This window comes from Mustelus asterias, unplaced genomic scaffold, assembly GCF_964213995.1.
Source record: "Mustelus asterias unplaced genomic scaffold, sMusAst1.hap1.1 HAP1_SCAFFOLD_240, whole genome shotgun sequence".
Taxonomy (NCBI): Eukaryota; Metazoa; Chordata; class Chondrichthyes; order Carcharhiniformes; family Triakidae; genus Mustelus; species Mustelus asterias.
In genome coordinates, this window is record NW_027590212.1 from 448,707 (window position 1) to 464,850 (window position 16,144).

A 16,144-nucleotide genomic window follows, 5' to 3' on the forward strand; every position below is an offset into this window, starting at 1 on the left:
ATGGTCCAGTGGTATTATCGCTAGACTATTAACCCAGAAACTCAGCTCATGTTCCGGGGACCCGGGTTCGAATGGCGCCACGGCAGACGGTGGAATTTGAATTCAATTTTTTAAAAATCTGGAATTCAGAATCCACTGATGACCATGAACCATGGTCGATTGTCAGAAAAACCCATCTGGGCCACTAATGTCCTTTAGGGAAGGAAATCTGCCTTCCTTACCTGGTCTGGCCTACATGTGACTCCAGATCCACAGCAATGTGGTTGACTCTCAACTGCCCTCCAAGGGCAACTAGGGATGGGCAATAAATGCTGGCCCAGCCAGTGATGCCCGCGTCCCACAAATGAATAAAAAACAGGAAATGGCCCATGTTCTTTTTACATAGATACAGGATGATGACCTATTAGGGAGAGAGGCCTCAGAAACCTGCTCTTACACTTTCAAACTTAAGGATCCTGGGGCTAGAACTCTCCTCCTCCTCTTGGCTTTTTAATTTTTCTTTTATAGGATGTGGGTGTTGCTGGCTAGACCATCTCTTATTGCCCTCGAGAAAGTAGGTGGTGAGCCGCCATCTTGAACCGCTGCAGTCTCTGTGGTGTAGGTACACCCACAGTGCTGTTAGGGAGGGACTTCCAGAATTTTGACCCAGTGACAGTGAAGGAACAGCCGATATATTTCCAAGTCAGGATGGTGAGTGGCTTGAAGGGGAACTTGCAGGTGGCGGAGTTCCAAGATATGTGCTGCCCTTTTCCTTCTAGATGGTAGAAGTCATGGGTTTGGAAGGTGCTGTTCATAAGTTGATAAGATATAGGAGCAGAATTAGGCCATTTGGCCCATCGGGTCTGCTCCGCCATTCAATCATGGCTGATATGCTCCTCATCCCCATTTTCCTGCCTTCTCCCCATAACCTTTCAACCCATTACCAATTAAAAATCTGTCTAACTCCTCCTTAATTTTACTCACTGTTCCAGCATCCGCTGCACTTTGGGGCAACGAATTCCAGAGTTTCACAAGCCTTTGGGAGAAGTAGTTTCTCCTCAACTCTGTTTTAAATTTGCTGCCCCTTATCCTAAGACTACGACCTCTCGTCCTAGAATGCCCCACCAGCAGAAGCATCCGCTCCACGTCTCCTTTATCCTGTTGAAGGAGCCTTAGGTGAGTTGCTGCAGAGCATCTTACAGATGGTACACACGGCTGCCACTCGGTGGAGGAGACTGAGAGTGTTGAAGGTGGTAGATGTGATGCCAATCAAGTGGACCGCTTTGTCCTGGATGGTGCCATGTTTCTTGCGTGTTGTTGGAGCCGCACTCATCCGGGCAAGTGGGGAGTATTCCATTACACTCCTGACTTGTACCCTGTAGATGGTGGACAGATATTGGGGGAGTCAGAAGGTGAGTTACTCCCCGCAGAGTTCCCAGCATCTGACCTGCATTTGTGATGCGCTATTCAGACACGAGGCTTGAAGCTCAGTAAATGAAAGGCTTTTATTTACTGTTAATGAAACTACCAGAACTTATATACACTATCCCAGACTGAAGGGGTCCCGGCCAGAGCAGGGACTCTTATACCTCTCCCAGGAGGCGGAGCCCGACTGGGATGTGCCACAACACTACAATACAAAGGTGTAACAACCCCACCCTAACCCAACAGCAACAATACCACAGTCCAACAGTAACATATGTACATCCTTGTAGTCCTGGCCAGCCCCTGGCTCAGCACTATCCAGTGGGAACCAACGATGGTTCACCACATTCACCACTCCTTTGAAAACAAAGGCCGGCGGGGTACGAAAAACCCAGAATAAAATGTCAGCAGTCTATAAGTTCAGACGGTCAGGGGGACCGCACCGTCGTTGTGACCTCCTCAATACCGGCGGTGACACCGGAGTAGGCACTCGCAGTGGCGTTCTCCCCAAAACGGCGTCCAGCTGTTCTTCCACGGACTCACAGGCCGGTTGACCCCGCGGTGACGGTAGTCCAGGGGATCCTGACACGCCCTGCGGTGGCGACCATCTTCTGGGCTCAGGCAAGCTGTACATGGGAGTAAAATGGTTAGGCAATGGTCCCGATGCTGCGCGCGCCATGTCCGGGGAAGAAATAAGAGATAATGGGTTTGTTACTGGGGGTATGGGAGCGACAGGGGTTGCTACGTCCCCTGCTGGCGCCAGGTCTCGGATCGAGACCGTGTCCTCTCGCCCGTCAGGGTATGCCACATAGGCATACTGAGGGTTGGCATGGAGGAGATGGACCTGTTCGACCAACGGGTCGGACTTGCGGGCCCTTACATGTCGCCGCAGGAGGACGGGTCCTGAGTACGTCAACCAAGACGGTAATGAGGTCCCCGAGGAAGACTTCCGAGGGAATGAGAACATCCTCTCGTGGGGAGTAGCATTGGTTGCCGTGCACAGGAGGGAGCGAATAGAATGGAGCGCATCAGGGAGCACCTCTTGCCAACGGGAGACTGGAAGACCTTTTGACTTCAACGCCAGTAAGACAGCCTTCCAGACTGTAGCATTCTCGCGTTCCACCTGTCCATTACCCCTAGGGTTGTAACTCGTGGTCCTACCAGAGGCAATCCCGTATGAGAGCAGGAATTGCCTCAAGTCATCGCTCATGAACGACGAGCCCCTGTCGCTATGGATGTAGCTGGGGTACCCGAACAGGGTAAAAAGATCACGGAATGCCTTGATCACCGTGGCAGCGGATGTATCCGAGCAGGGAACAACAAAAGGGAACCGAGAGTACTCATCAATGATATTGAGAAAGTACACGTTCCGATCTGTTGAGGGAAGGGGGCCCTTAAAATCAACACTCAGTCTCTCGAAGGGACGAGTGGCCTTGACTAAATGTGCCCGGTCAGGTCGGTAAAAGTGCGGTTTGCATTCTGCGCAAATCCGACAGCTCCTTGTTACCGACCTGACGTCCTCCACCGAGTAAGGCAGGTTGCGGGCTTTTACAAAGTGGTAGAGCCGAGTGACCCCAGGATGGCACAGGTCATTATGGAGGGCGTGCAAACGGTCCTCCTGAATACTAGCGCATGTTCCACGCGAGAGGGCATCCGAGGGCTCATTGAGTTTCCCTGGACGAAACATGATATCGTAGTTATAGGTGGAGAGTTCAATTCTCCACCGCAAGATCTTGTCATTCTTGATCTTGCCCCTCTGCGTGTTGTTAAACATGAACCCCACGGACCGCTGGTCCGTGATCAGGGTGAACCGTTTTCCCGCCAAGTAATGGCGCCAATGCCGCCGGCCTCCACAATGGCCTGGGCCTCCTTTTCCACCGCTGAATGCCGAATTCCGGGGCCTTGGAGGGTGCGGGAAAAAAATGCGACGGGCCTGCCCGCCTGGTTATGTGTGGCGGCCAGGGCGAAATCAGATGCATCGGTTTCCACCTGAAAGGGGATGGACTCGTCTACCGCGTGCATCGTAGCTTTCGCGATGTCGGCTTTCAATTTATCGAAGGCCAATCGGGCCTCTGGCGTTAGGGGAAAAGTCGTGGACTTAATGAGCGGACGGGCTTTGTCCGCGTAGTTGGGAACCCAATGCGCATAATAAGAGAAGAAGCCTAAGCATCTTCTCAGTGCTTTTGCACCAGTAGGTAAGGGAAGTTCAGCAAGGGGGCGCATACGGTCTGGATCAGGGCCAATGACCCCGTTTTCCACCACGTATCCTAGGATGGCTAAACGGCGCGTACGAAACACACACTTCTCCCCGTTGTAGGTCAAGTTCAGGTGAGATGCAGTGCGTAAGAAGTTCAGGAGGTTTGTGTCGTGGTCCTGCTGGTCATGGCCGCAGATGGTGACATTATCCAGGTACGGGAAGGTAGCCCGCAGCCCGTTCTGGTCCACCATTCGGTCCATAGCACGCTGGAAGACCGAGACCCCATTGGTGACACCAAAGGGAACCCTGAGAAAATGATACAAGCTACCATCCGCCTCAAAAGCCGTGTATTGTCGGTCCTCTGGGCGAATGGGGAGTTGGTGGTAGGCAGACTTGAGATCTATGGTGGAGAACACCCAGTACTGCACAATCTGATTGACCATATCAGATATGCACGGGAGGGGATACGCATCCAGCTGCGTATATCGGTTAATGGTCTGACTGTAGTCAATGACCATCCGGGGTTTGTTCCCGCTCTTGACCACCACGACCTGTGCTCTCCACGGACTAACACTGGGTTGTATGATCCTTTCTTTGAGGAGCCGCTGAACCTCAGATCTAATGAAGATCCGATCCTCAGTGCTGTAACGCCTACTTTTAGTCGCGATGGGCTTGCAGCCTGGCACAAGATTCTGAAACAAGGAGGGTGTGGTGATCTTCAGCGTCGAGAGGCTACAGGCGGGGCGCGTTGGGCAATTTGGAGGCTGCTGCTGTTTTCCCACTGCCAGTGAAGGGAGTGGCCCACCATACTGTAGGATTACACTCCTCAAGTGGACCATGAAGTTTAGTCCGAGAAGTATTGGCGCGCAAAGATACGGCAACACAAGGAGCTTGAAGCGCTCGTAAACTGTGCCTTGTACTTTCAAGGTTACCACGCAACTCCCTAGCACGGCAACAGACCGGGACCTCGATGCCATAGAGATTGTCTGTTTGGCAGGTTGAATCTGGAGTCCACACCGCTTCACAGTGTCTGGGTGGATAAAGCTCTCAGTGCTCCCGCTGTCAAACAGACAATAAATCACATGATTATTTACCTGGATATTCATCATAGAACGGTCGAGTCTCTGAGGCTTGGCCTGGTCCAGGATGATCGACGCCACCGTTGGTTCATGAACGCCACTGCAGGCAGCTGAAATCGATGCGGAGGACCCCTGCTGGTCGTTCGTGGTCAGTGTCGACCAACATGGCTGCCCCCATGAATCGCACGTGGGTGAGGGCGCCAAACTCAGCGACCCCTGGTGGTCATACTCCTCCGACTCCGTCGACCGTAATGGCGTCGTCCTGGTCTCGCACGTGGACGAACCCCGCGACAACTTCGACGATGATGACCCAAGCTCTGAAGAATCGCAGGCCGCACTGCCATTCCTGGGTTTAGATCGGCACACTTTTGCATAATGCCCTTTTTTACCGCATGCGGTGCACAATACAGCTTTAGCGGGACACTTTTGCCGGGTATGCTTCGCTCCTCCACAGAAGTAGCACCGCGGGCCGCACGGGGCTGCAGCCGTCCTCTGGCCCGAATGGGAGCACGCCATTACACAGCATTTCGAACCCGAGGGACGAGGAGGGATTTGCGACTGCTCCTGCCACGTTGTCTCCACGTGGTCCTCCGGATATAAAACTAAGCTCTTTGAAGCCGACTCGAGCATCTCTGCTAACTCGATGGCCTGGGTAAGATTAAGGTTACCCTTCTCCAACAGTTTAAGTCGAATGTACGACGATCCGACCCCGGCCACAAACGCATCTCGGGCGAGGTCGTACATGCTCAGCTCAGCCGACACAGCTTTGCAGTCACAGCCCCTGGCTAGCTGTAGGAGCTCATTGGCATAGTCCTCCATCATTTCGCCAGACTGCCGTCGTCGAGTGGCTAGGAGGTAACGAGCGTGTATCTCGTTAGGTTGTTTGGTATAGCGCTTCTTTAGAAGCTCGAGGGCCTTAGGGTAATTAGTGGCCGCACGAATCGCGAGGTAGACAGTGTCGCTTACCCTCGCATGGAGGACCCGGAGTCTGTCATCATCTGTGGTGACCGCTGCGGAGGCTGCCAAGTAGTCTTCGAAACACTTCAGCCAGTGGTCGAAGGTGTTAGAAGCGCCCACCGCACGTGGATCTAGCGTAAGGCGTTCCGGCTTGAGAATTTGCTCCATACTCTCTCTCTTTTTTTTTCGACGAGAGTTTAACGACAGTAAATAAAATTGATGCGCTATTCAGACACGAGGCTTGAAGCTCAGTAAATGAAAAGCTTTTATTTACTGTTAATGAAGCTACCAGAACTTATATACACTATCCCAGACTGAAGGGGTCCCGGCCAGAGCAGGGACTCTTATACCTCTCCCAGGAGGCGGAGCCCAACTGGGATGTGCCACAACACTACAATACAAAGGTGTAACAACCCCACCCTAACCCAACAGCAACAATAGCACAATCCAACAGGAACATATGTACATCCTTGTAGTCCTGGCCAGCCCCGGCTCAGCACTATCCAGTGGGAACCAACGATGGTTCACCACAATTTGTAACCACAATATTTCTATTCCACCAGGACCTCAAAACAATGCATCCAAGGACTTGTGCGTTTTGAACCTCAGTCTGAGCTGTCCTGCAAAATGGTGCCTCATGCCACAGATATCAGACGGACATATTTTACACAGAGGGTGGTGGGGGCCTGGAATGCGCTGCCAGGCAAGGTGGTGGAGGCGGACACACTGGGAACGTTTAAGACTTATCTAGACAGCCATATGAACGGAGTGGGAATGGAGGGATACAAAAGAATGGTCTAGTTTGGACCAGGGAGCGGCGCGGGCTTGGAGGGCCGAAGGGCCTGTTCCTGTGCTGTATTGTTCTTTGTTCTTTATTCCAGCCAGAGTTCCCCACACCTCCAGTGGAAGTGGGCTCGAGGAGACACATGTTCTGCTCCATGGAAACAGAATCTCATCTGGACTTGAGCTGTCCGCTTAGTGGCTCTGGACGGGCTGAGATTGCGGTAATTAGCAATTAGGTCCAAGAATGGGCATTAAATCTGGAGTTTCAAATAGACTATTCTTATTAGCAGAATATTCATTCCGTTCCTGTGGTCCAGACAAGTCCTGGAGAATTGTGGGTTGTAAACATGTGAAATTTATTTTCAAGTTTTGTGGTTGAGGCAGAAAGGATGTTAACTCAACTGGACAGAGGGACAAAGGAAATGGGATCAAGGAAATATAGAATTTTACATACATGGTGGCACGGGTGGCACAGTGGATAGCACTGCCGTCTCACTGCGCCAGGGGCCCGGGTTCAATTCCGACATCAGGTCATTGTCTGCGTGGAGTCTGCACATTCTCCCCGTGGGTTTCTTCTGGGTGCTCTGGTTTCCTCCCACAGTCTGAAAGACGTACAGTTAGGTGGAATGGCCATGCTAAATTAACCCTTAGTGTCAGGGGATTAGCAGGGTAAAGACATGGGGTTGCGGGGATAGGGCCTGGGATTGTTGTCAGTGTTGACTCGAATGGCCTCTTTCTGCACTGTAGGATTCTATGATGAGGAGGCCATTCAGTCCATCATGCCTGTTGCCTGCTCTTCATATCAGTGATCCAATGAGAAGACGGTGGGTAAATGTGAAAAGTGCAACCGAAAGGCACCAACTGCATTGATATAGCGCCTTTCCCAATCCCAGATGTCCCAAAACGCTTTACAGTCAATACTTCTGAAGTGTATTCCCAGTATTCCGGCCAATAGTTACTTCTCAATCAACATCACTGAATCAGATTGCCTGGTTATTGTCACTTTACTGCTCCCAGCTGCGTACCTACACCACAACGTGCACAGAGCAGAGTCCCAAGGGAGGGACATACCCCACACCGAGTTTAAACAGACTTGCTCCAGATCTGGGGGATAAACTTGCCTGGTGTGTCCAAGTCATGGAGGACATAAACATGCTTGAAGTCAACAGAGTTCTTGTGCCTCCTCCTGCACTGTAGGATTCTATGATTCTAAGAAACTGTTTTTGAGTCGGTTGGTACCATGATCTCAGACTTTTGCATCTTTTTCCCGATGGGAGAAGGTGGAAGAGAGAATGTCCGGGGTGCGTGGGGTCCTTAATTATGCTGGCTGCTTTGCCAAGGCAGCGGGAAGTGTAGACAGAGTCAATGGATGGGAGGCTGGTTTGTGTGATGGATTGAGCTACCTTCACGACCTTTTGTAGTTCCTTGCGGTTTTGGGCAGAGCAGGAGCCATACCAAGCTGTGATACAACCAGAAAGGATGCTTTCTATCTGGGGACATACGACTCTCACCAACACCTACAGATGCATCATCGAAAGCATTCTTCCAGTTGTATTTCCTTAGTCTCCTCAGAAAATAGAGGCGTTGGTGGGTTTCTTAATGATCGCGTTTTACTCATCTAATAAAATCAAATAACTGGGGATGCTGGAAATCTGAAATAAAAATGGAAAAGGCTGGAAAAATTCAGCAGGTCTGGCAGTGTCTGTGGAGAGAGAAAGGATTCAGATCTTTCTGAAGTTGTGGCTGAGTCACATGGGAGGAATACCTTCACTGTGCCACCTGTCATGAAGCTGGAAATGTGTTTGCAAAAATTGAATTAAGAAAGACTTGGAAGTACTGTGAACTGTCAGGGAGATAGTGTTAAACTTGAAGAGGACAAAGACGGGGCTGATGGAATGGACAAGTATCAGATTAAATGTAATGCTGAGAAACGCAAAATGATTCGGCACGCTAGCACAGTCGTTAGCACTGCTGCTTCACAGCTCCAGGGACCTGGGTTCGATTCCCGGCTTGGGTCACTGTTTGTGTGGAGTTTGCACATTCTCCTCGTGCCTGCGTGGGTTTCCTCCGGGTGCTCCGGTTTCCTCCCACAGTCCAAAGATGTGCGGGTTAGGTTGATTGGCCATGCTAAAAATTGCCCTTAGTGTCCTGAGATGCGTAGGTTAGAGGGATTAGTGGGTAAATATGTAGGGATATGGGGGTAGGGCCTGGGTGGGATTGTGGCCGGTGCAGACTCGATGGGCCGAATAGCCTCTTTCTGATTCATTTTGGGAGGAAGAATGCATAGGACACAATATAAAATAAAACAAACAATTCTAAAGTGGGTGCTGGAGCAGAGAGACCTGGGTGTATATGTGCATAAATCACTGAAGGTGGCAGGACAAGTTGAGAAAGTGGATAAAAAGGCACATGGGATCTTGGTCTTTATAAATAACAGCACAGAGTACAACAGCAAGGGAGTGAAAATGAATTTTTACAAAACACTGGTCCAGCATCAACTGGAGTATTGCGTCCAATTCTGGAGATTGCAATTTAGGAAAGATATGACGGCTTCAGAAAAGGTCCAGGTGGTTCCAGGGATGAGAGACTTCAGTTACGTGGATAGATTGGAGAAGTTGGAACTGTTTTCCTTGGAAAAGTTCAAAATCACGAGGGATCTGGACAGAGTCAAGAGGGAGAAACTGTTCCCATTGGTGGAAGGATCAAGAACCAGAGGACCAATGCACCTAACCAGCACATCTTTCCGGAGGAAACTGGAGCACCTGGAGGAAACCCACACAGACACGGGGAGAATGTGCAGACTCCGCACAGTCACCCAAGCCGAGAGTCAAACACGGATCCCTGGCGCTGTGAGGCAGTAGTGCTAACCACTGTGCCACCCTTTATAACATCTGGGTGAAGCACTGGCGAGGCTATGGTTTCAGGTCATAGATCATAGAAGATCATAGATCATAGAACCCGACAGTGCAGAAAGAGGCCATTCGGCCCATCGAGTCTGCACCGACCACAATCCCACCCAGGCCCTACCCCCATATCCCTCCATATTTTCCCCGCTCATCCCTCTAACCTCCTCATCTCAGGACACTAAGGGGCAATTTTAGCACAGCCAATCAACCTAACCCGCACATCTTTGGACTGTGGGAGGAAACCGGAGCACCCGGAGGAAACCCACGCAGACACGAGGAGAATGTGCAAACTCCACACAGACAGTGACCCGAGCGGGAATCGAACCCAGGTCCCTGGAGCTGTGAAGCCGCAGTGCTAACCACTGTGCTACCGTGCCGCCCAGGGTCAGGATTAGAATTATCAAAACGTGCGCAGTGTGTTGTACTTAAACATAATAAATAGGAACAGGAATGCTCCACCATTCAATGAGATCAAGGCTGATTTGATTGTGGCCTTAACTCCACTGCCCTGCCTGTTTCCCTCTCCTATCAAAAACCCGTCTCATCAGCATCGAATGTTCTTATTATCTAGAGGTGTACAGCATGTTAGAATCGTAGAATCCTACAGTGCAGAAGGAGGCCATTTGGCCCATCAGGTCAAAGGTAGGGTTCTGAAGACTGTGGAGGAACAGAGAGATCTTGGGGTCCATATCCACAGATCTCTAAAGGTTGCCTCTCAAGTGGATAGAGCTGTGAAGAAGGCCTATAGTGTGTTTGCGTTTATTAACAGGGGGTTGGAGTTTAAGAGCCGTGGGGTTATGCTGCAACTGTACAGGACCTTGGTGAGACCACATTTGGAATATTGTGTGCAGTTCTGGTCACCTCACTATAAGAAGGATGTGGAAGCGCTGGAAAGAGTGCAAAGGAGATTTACCAGGATGCTGCCTGGTTTGGGGGGTAGGTCTTATGAGGAAAGGTTGAGGGAGCTCGGGTTGTTCTCTCTGGAGCGGAAGAGGTTGAGGGGAGACTTAATAGAGGTTTATAAAATGATGAAGGGGATAGATAGAGTGAACGTTCAAAGACTATTTCCTCGGGTGGATGGAGCTATTACAAGGGGGCATAACTATAGGGTTCATGGTGGGAGATATAGGAAGGATGTCCGAGGTAGGTTCTTTACGCAGAGAGTGGTTGGGGTGTGGAATGGACTGCCTGCAGTGATAGTGGAGTCAGACACTTTAGGAACATTTAAACAGTTATTGGATAGGCACATGGAGCACACCAGGATGATAGGGAGTGGGATAGCTTGATCTTGGTTTCAGATAAAGCTCGGCACAACATCGTGGGCCGAAGGGCCTGTTCTGTGCTGTACTGTTCTATGTTCTATCAAGTCTGCTCTGACCACAATCCCACCAGGCCCTATCCCCATGCATTTACCCTAGCTAGCCCCCCTGACACTGAGGTGCAATTGAGCATGGACAATACATCTAACTCGCACATCTTTGGACTGTGGGAGGAAACCAGAGGACCCAGAGGAAACCCACACAGACACGGGGGGAATGTGCAAACTCTACACAGACAGTGACCAAAGCCGGGAATTGAACCCGGGTCCCTGGCGCTGTGAGGCAGCAGTGCTAACCACTGTGCCACCGTGCCGTTGTAAACCTAGGGTTCACATTTGACCTACCTTCGTTTTCCTCTGCTTCCTCTGGATCCTCCTCATCTTCATTCCGAAAGTGTGACTGCCAATCCGCCATATCGGCTGGGGAGGAAGTGCCAACTCCCCTGTCAGGTAGAAAAACAAGGGACAACATTAACCAAAGGAGACATTCCTGGATCATGGGATTAGCCCAGAGAAGTGACAGAGACAAGGTGGCAGAATAATTCAGTCACTTTGGACTCAAACAGATTTAAAAACAAAACAGTGCCTTGATTGGTTTCACTTCTTCAAGGGCATACAGCTCTCTCAATCGGAGCTAGTGTAGACCATTCGGCCCCTCAAGCCTGTCCTGCCATTCAATAAGATCATGACTAATCATCTACCTCAACTCCACCTCCCTGCATTATCCCCATCTCCTTTGGCACCCAAAGTCCTATTGATTTCTGCCTGGACTATGCCCATCGAGTGAGCATCCACAGTCCACAGTGGGGTGGAGCGTTCCAAAGGGAGATGTACGGCTCCCAGCCTCATCTAGTGCTGGCCTCACTGCGGTTAATTAATTTTCTCCAGGCAAAGGGTATTAACAGATTCAAGGGAGGTGACCCAGATCAGTCATGAATTAGCTGAATGATGGAACAGACTCGAGGGACCGAATGGCCTCCTCCTAGGTGGAAAGTGAGACTTGGTGTTGGGAAATGTGCCCAATATAAGTCTCTTTTAAATTACACATCTGGATTTTAAATGTTTGGAATGATATACAACAGAGAAGAGCAATGGGAGAAGAAATATAAGTTAGTATTAAAGCAGCAGTTATTGAAATGTGTTCCCCTGGAGGGAGCTGTCCCTTTAAGAGGAGAATATGGCGCTTTAAGAGTGCAGTAAGAAGTCTCACAACACCAGGTTAAAGTCCAACAGGTTTATTTGGTCGCAAAAGCCACTAACTTTCGGAGCGCTGCTCCTGCATCAGGTGAGTGGGATTTCAGTTCACAAACAGGGCATATAAAGACACAAACTCAATTTACAAAACAATGGTTGGAATGCGAGTCTTTACAGGTAATCAAGTCTCAAAGATACAGACAATGTGAGTGGAGGGAGGGTTAAGCACAGGTTAAAGAGATGTGTATTGTCTCCAGACAGGACAGTTAGTGAGATTTTGCAAGCCCAGGCAAGTCGTGGATTACAGATAGTGTGACATGAACCCAAGATCCTGGTTGAGGCCGTCCTCATGTGTGCGGAACTTGGCTATCAGTCTCTGCTCAGAGACTCTGCGCTGTCGCATGTCGTGAAGGCTGCCTTGGAGAACGCTTACTCGAAGATCAGAGGCCGAATGCCCGTGACTGCTGAAGTGTTCCCCAACAGGAAGAGAACACGCTTGCCTGGTGATTGTCGAGCGGTGTTCATTCATCTGTTGGCGTAGCGTCTGCATGGTCTCCCCAATGTACCATGTCTCGGGGCATCCTTTCCTGCAGTGTATGGAGGTAGACAACGTTGGTCGAGTTGCAAGTGTATGTACCGTGTACCTGGTGGATGGTGCTCTCACGTGAGATGATGGCATCCATGTCGATGATCCGGCACGTCTTGCAGAGGTTGCTGTGGCAGGGTTGTGTGGTGTCGTGGTCACTGTTCTCCTGAAGGCTGGGTAGTTTGCTGCGGACAATGGTCTGTTTGTGGTTGTGCGGTTGTTTGAAGGCAAGAAGTAGGGGTGTGGGGATGGCCTTGGTGAGATGTTTGTCTTCATCAATGACATGTTGAAGGCTCTGGAGAAGATGTCATAGCTTCTCCGCTCCGGGGAAGTACTGGACGATGAAGGGTACTTTGTCTGCCGTGTCCTGTGTTTGTCTTCTGAGGAGGTTGGTGCGATTTGTCGCGGTGGCGCGTTGGAACTATCGATCGATGAGTCGAGCGCCATATCCTGTTCTTATGAGGGCATCTTTCAGCGTCTGGAGGTGTCTGTTGCGATCCTCCTCATCTGAGCAGATCCTGTGTATACGGAGGGCTTGTCCATAGGGGATGGCTTCGTTAACGTGTTTAGGGTGGAAGCTGGAGAAGTGGAGCATCGTGAGGTTATCTGTGGGCTTGCGGTACAGTGAGGTGCTGAGGTGACCGTCCTTGATGGAGATGCGTATGTCCAAGAATGCAACCGATTCTGGAGAGTAGTCCATGGTGAGCCTGATGGTGGGATGGAACTTGTTGATGTCATCATATAGTTGTTTCAGTGATTGTTCACCATGAATCTAAAGGAAGAAAATGTCATCGATGTATCTAGTGTATAGCATCAGTTGAAGGTCCTGTGCGGTGAAGAGGTCCACTTCACCAGGCAAGAGTGTTCTCTTCCTGTTGGGGAACACTTCAGCGGTCACGGGCATTCAGCCTCTGATCTTCAGGTAAGCGCTCTCCAAGATGGCCTTCACGACAACGCAGAGTCGCTGAGCAGAGAGTGATAGCCACGTTCCAAACACATGAGGACGACCTCAACCGGGATCCTGGGTTCATGTCACACTACCTGTAACCCCCATGACTTGCAAAATCTCACTAACTGTCCTGTCTGGAGACAATACACATCTCTTTAACCTGTGCTTAACGCTCTCTCCACTCACAATGTCTGTACCTTTAAGATTACCTGTGAAGACTCACATCCCAACCATTATTCTGTAAATTGAGTTTGAGTCTTTATATGCCCTGTTTGTGAGGAGATCTCCCACTCACCTGACGAAGGAGCAGCGCTCCGAAAGCTAGTGGCGTTTGCTACCAAATAAACTTGTTGGACTTTAACCTGGTGTTGTTAGACTCCTTACTGTGTTTACCCCAGTCCAACGCCGGCATCTCCACATCATCAATAACCAGGGCATAGATTTAAGTTAAGGGGCAGGTTGTTTAAAAGAGATGTGAGGAAAAGCTTTTTCACCCAGAGGCTGGTGGGAATTTAGAGCTGACTGCCTGAAAGGGTGGTAAAGGCAGGAACCCTCAGAAGAAGCATTTAGATGAGCACACGAAACACCATAGAATGCAAGGCTACAAATCAAGTGCTGGAAAATAGGATTAGAATAGATAAGTGTTTGATGGCCAGCGTGGAAACAATGAGCCAAAGGGCCTCTTTCTGTGCTGTAAAACTCTATGTCTCTATGACTGTATGTATGTAAAGTGATCACTGAGTGTGTGGGTGAGGGCACTCAAGGTGGTGCAGGGTGGTGAGAGGGGTGAGGGGGGGGGCTGCTTTACAATGGTCTTCAGAACTGGGCTAATGTCTCTGTGAATGCCACCTTAGCATCCACTACCTCCATTTCTGTCTCAGGCAGATGGATATCCCGCGGAGGGAAAATACTCAACTCCCAATTCTCGCCTGCACGATGAATTTCCGGCCCAATGTTCCAGATCAGGAGCCTTCCATAAATTCATTTAAAACAGGGAAGCTGGATAAACCACCTGAGAGAGAAAGGGTACGTTGAGAAGCGGAGAGGAAGCAGAGTGGGCAGTAACTTGTGTGGAACTTACAAACTAGCACAACCTCGTTTGGCTGAATGGCTGTAGACTTCATGTTACAGTTCACTCAGAGAGTCCGAGTTGCCTTGGTAACCTGCACTTTTCCATGCGTGTTGTCGTCTGGAGCTATGGTCAGTGACGGTCGAGGCTCCAACATTCTTTCCATCACATGTCTGACCAGGAATCTCTCCCACTCTCACCACCTGACATTGGCGTCTGTTTGGAAGGATTTTGCAGGCTGATTTTCAACCTGTTTGGCCGCATTATGAACTCACCTTCCTTGGACATCAAGTCCTGGGGTGGGACTCGAACCTGGAGCTTCTGGATCAGAGGCAGGGACACCAACCCACTGTGCCACAGCACCTCGTATATTTGATGTAATTCTATATCATAGAACAAGAAGTTGTTGATGATGAACTGTTTTTAAGCACGTACAGAACCAGGGAGGAAGGTGAAAGGAACAAATAGAAGTTGTATTGGAAAGAAGAGATTTTTTGGGATATTCCTTAATGGCAGAAATCCGGAGAGTGAGCAGGGACAGAGACACTTGTGGGTTCATGTGCATCTTTCAAGGTGGCTGGACATATTGAGAGCGGTTAGCAAAGCATCTTGGGCTTCATTATTAGAGGCACTGAGGACAAAAGTAGGGAAGTTATGCTGAACCTGTATAAAGCTTGGGTTAAGCACCAATTAGAAGACTGCACTGAGTTCTGGTCGCTTTAGGAAGGGTGTGAGGGTCCTTGTGACAGTGAAGAGGGAGATTTATCAGAATGGTGCCAGGGATGGGGGGGGGATTTTAGCTACAGGGTTCGGTTGGAGAAGTTGGGGTTGTTCTCCTTGGAGTGAAGGAGATTGAGAGGAGATTTGCCAAGGGTGTACAAGGTTTAGATCAAGTGGACAAAGAAAAGCTATTGCCGTTAGCTGAGGGTACAAGGACTGAAGGAGACAGAGATGAGGTTTCGGGCAAGGTGTGCAGGGGGGAAAATGAGGAAGGGGGTGAAATCAGATATGATGAAAGATTTCAAAAGGAAATTGGATGGGCACTTGGGGGAAGATAAACTTGTGGGGAGACGGGGATAGAGCGGGGGAGTGGGACTGACTGGATTGTTCAACAGAGAGCTGGCACTAACTCAATGGTCCCTTTCTGTGTCGTGACGATTCTGACTCGCTCAGTTACACACATCTACCCTCAGGAACCTCTGGCTCAGGGAGCAGTAAATAAAATCAGCCAGCAGTCTCTAACAGGGAGAGTGTGTGTTGGGTATGCACAGGGCCAGACTGCGATACCTCTCACAGTCAAATTGCCTGTCAATACATGCTGGGCCCGATTCTACCACCGTGTTGCGCCCGTTTTCGGGTGCAAAAACTTGGTAAAGTCAGGCGTGAGGCGAGTAGCGCAAACCACGCCTGCCTTTGTGCCGGTTCCTCCTTCACCAAGGCCCGAAAATGGCCACGATTAGGACCGCCAGGGGAGGCATTATCCGGCCCAGGAGGGATGTGGTGGGGAGGGGCATTCTATCAGGTTTTTTTTACTGCGCATGCGCAGTTGGAAGCACTGATCGGAGTTGCAGGGTTTCAGGCGCATTAAGCCCCACCCACAGACTTCTACAGCGCAATTCGGAATCGCTGATATTTTTGCAGGCAGAGTGTGTATGGAGGCACCTGAGAATGGGTCTAAAAGTCGGATCTGAAACACTCCCAG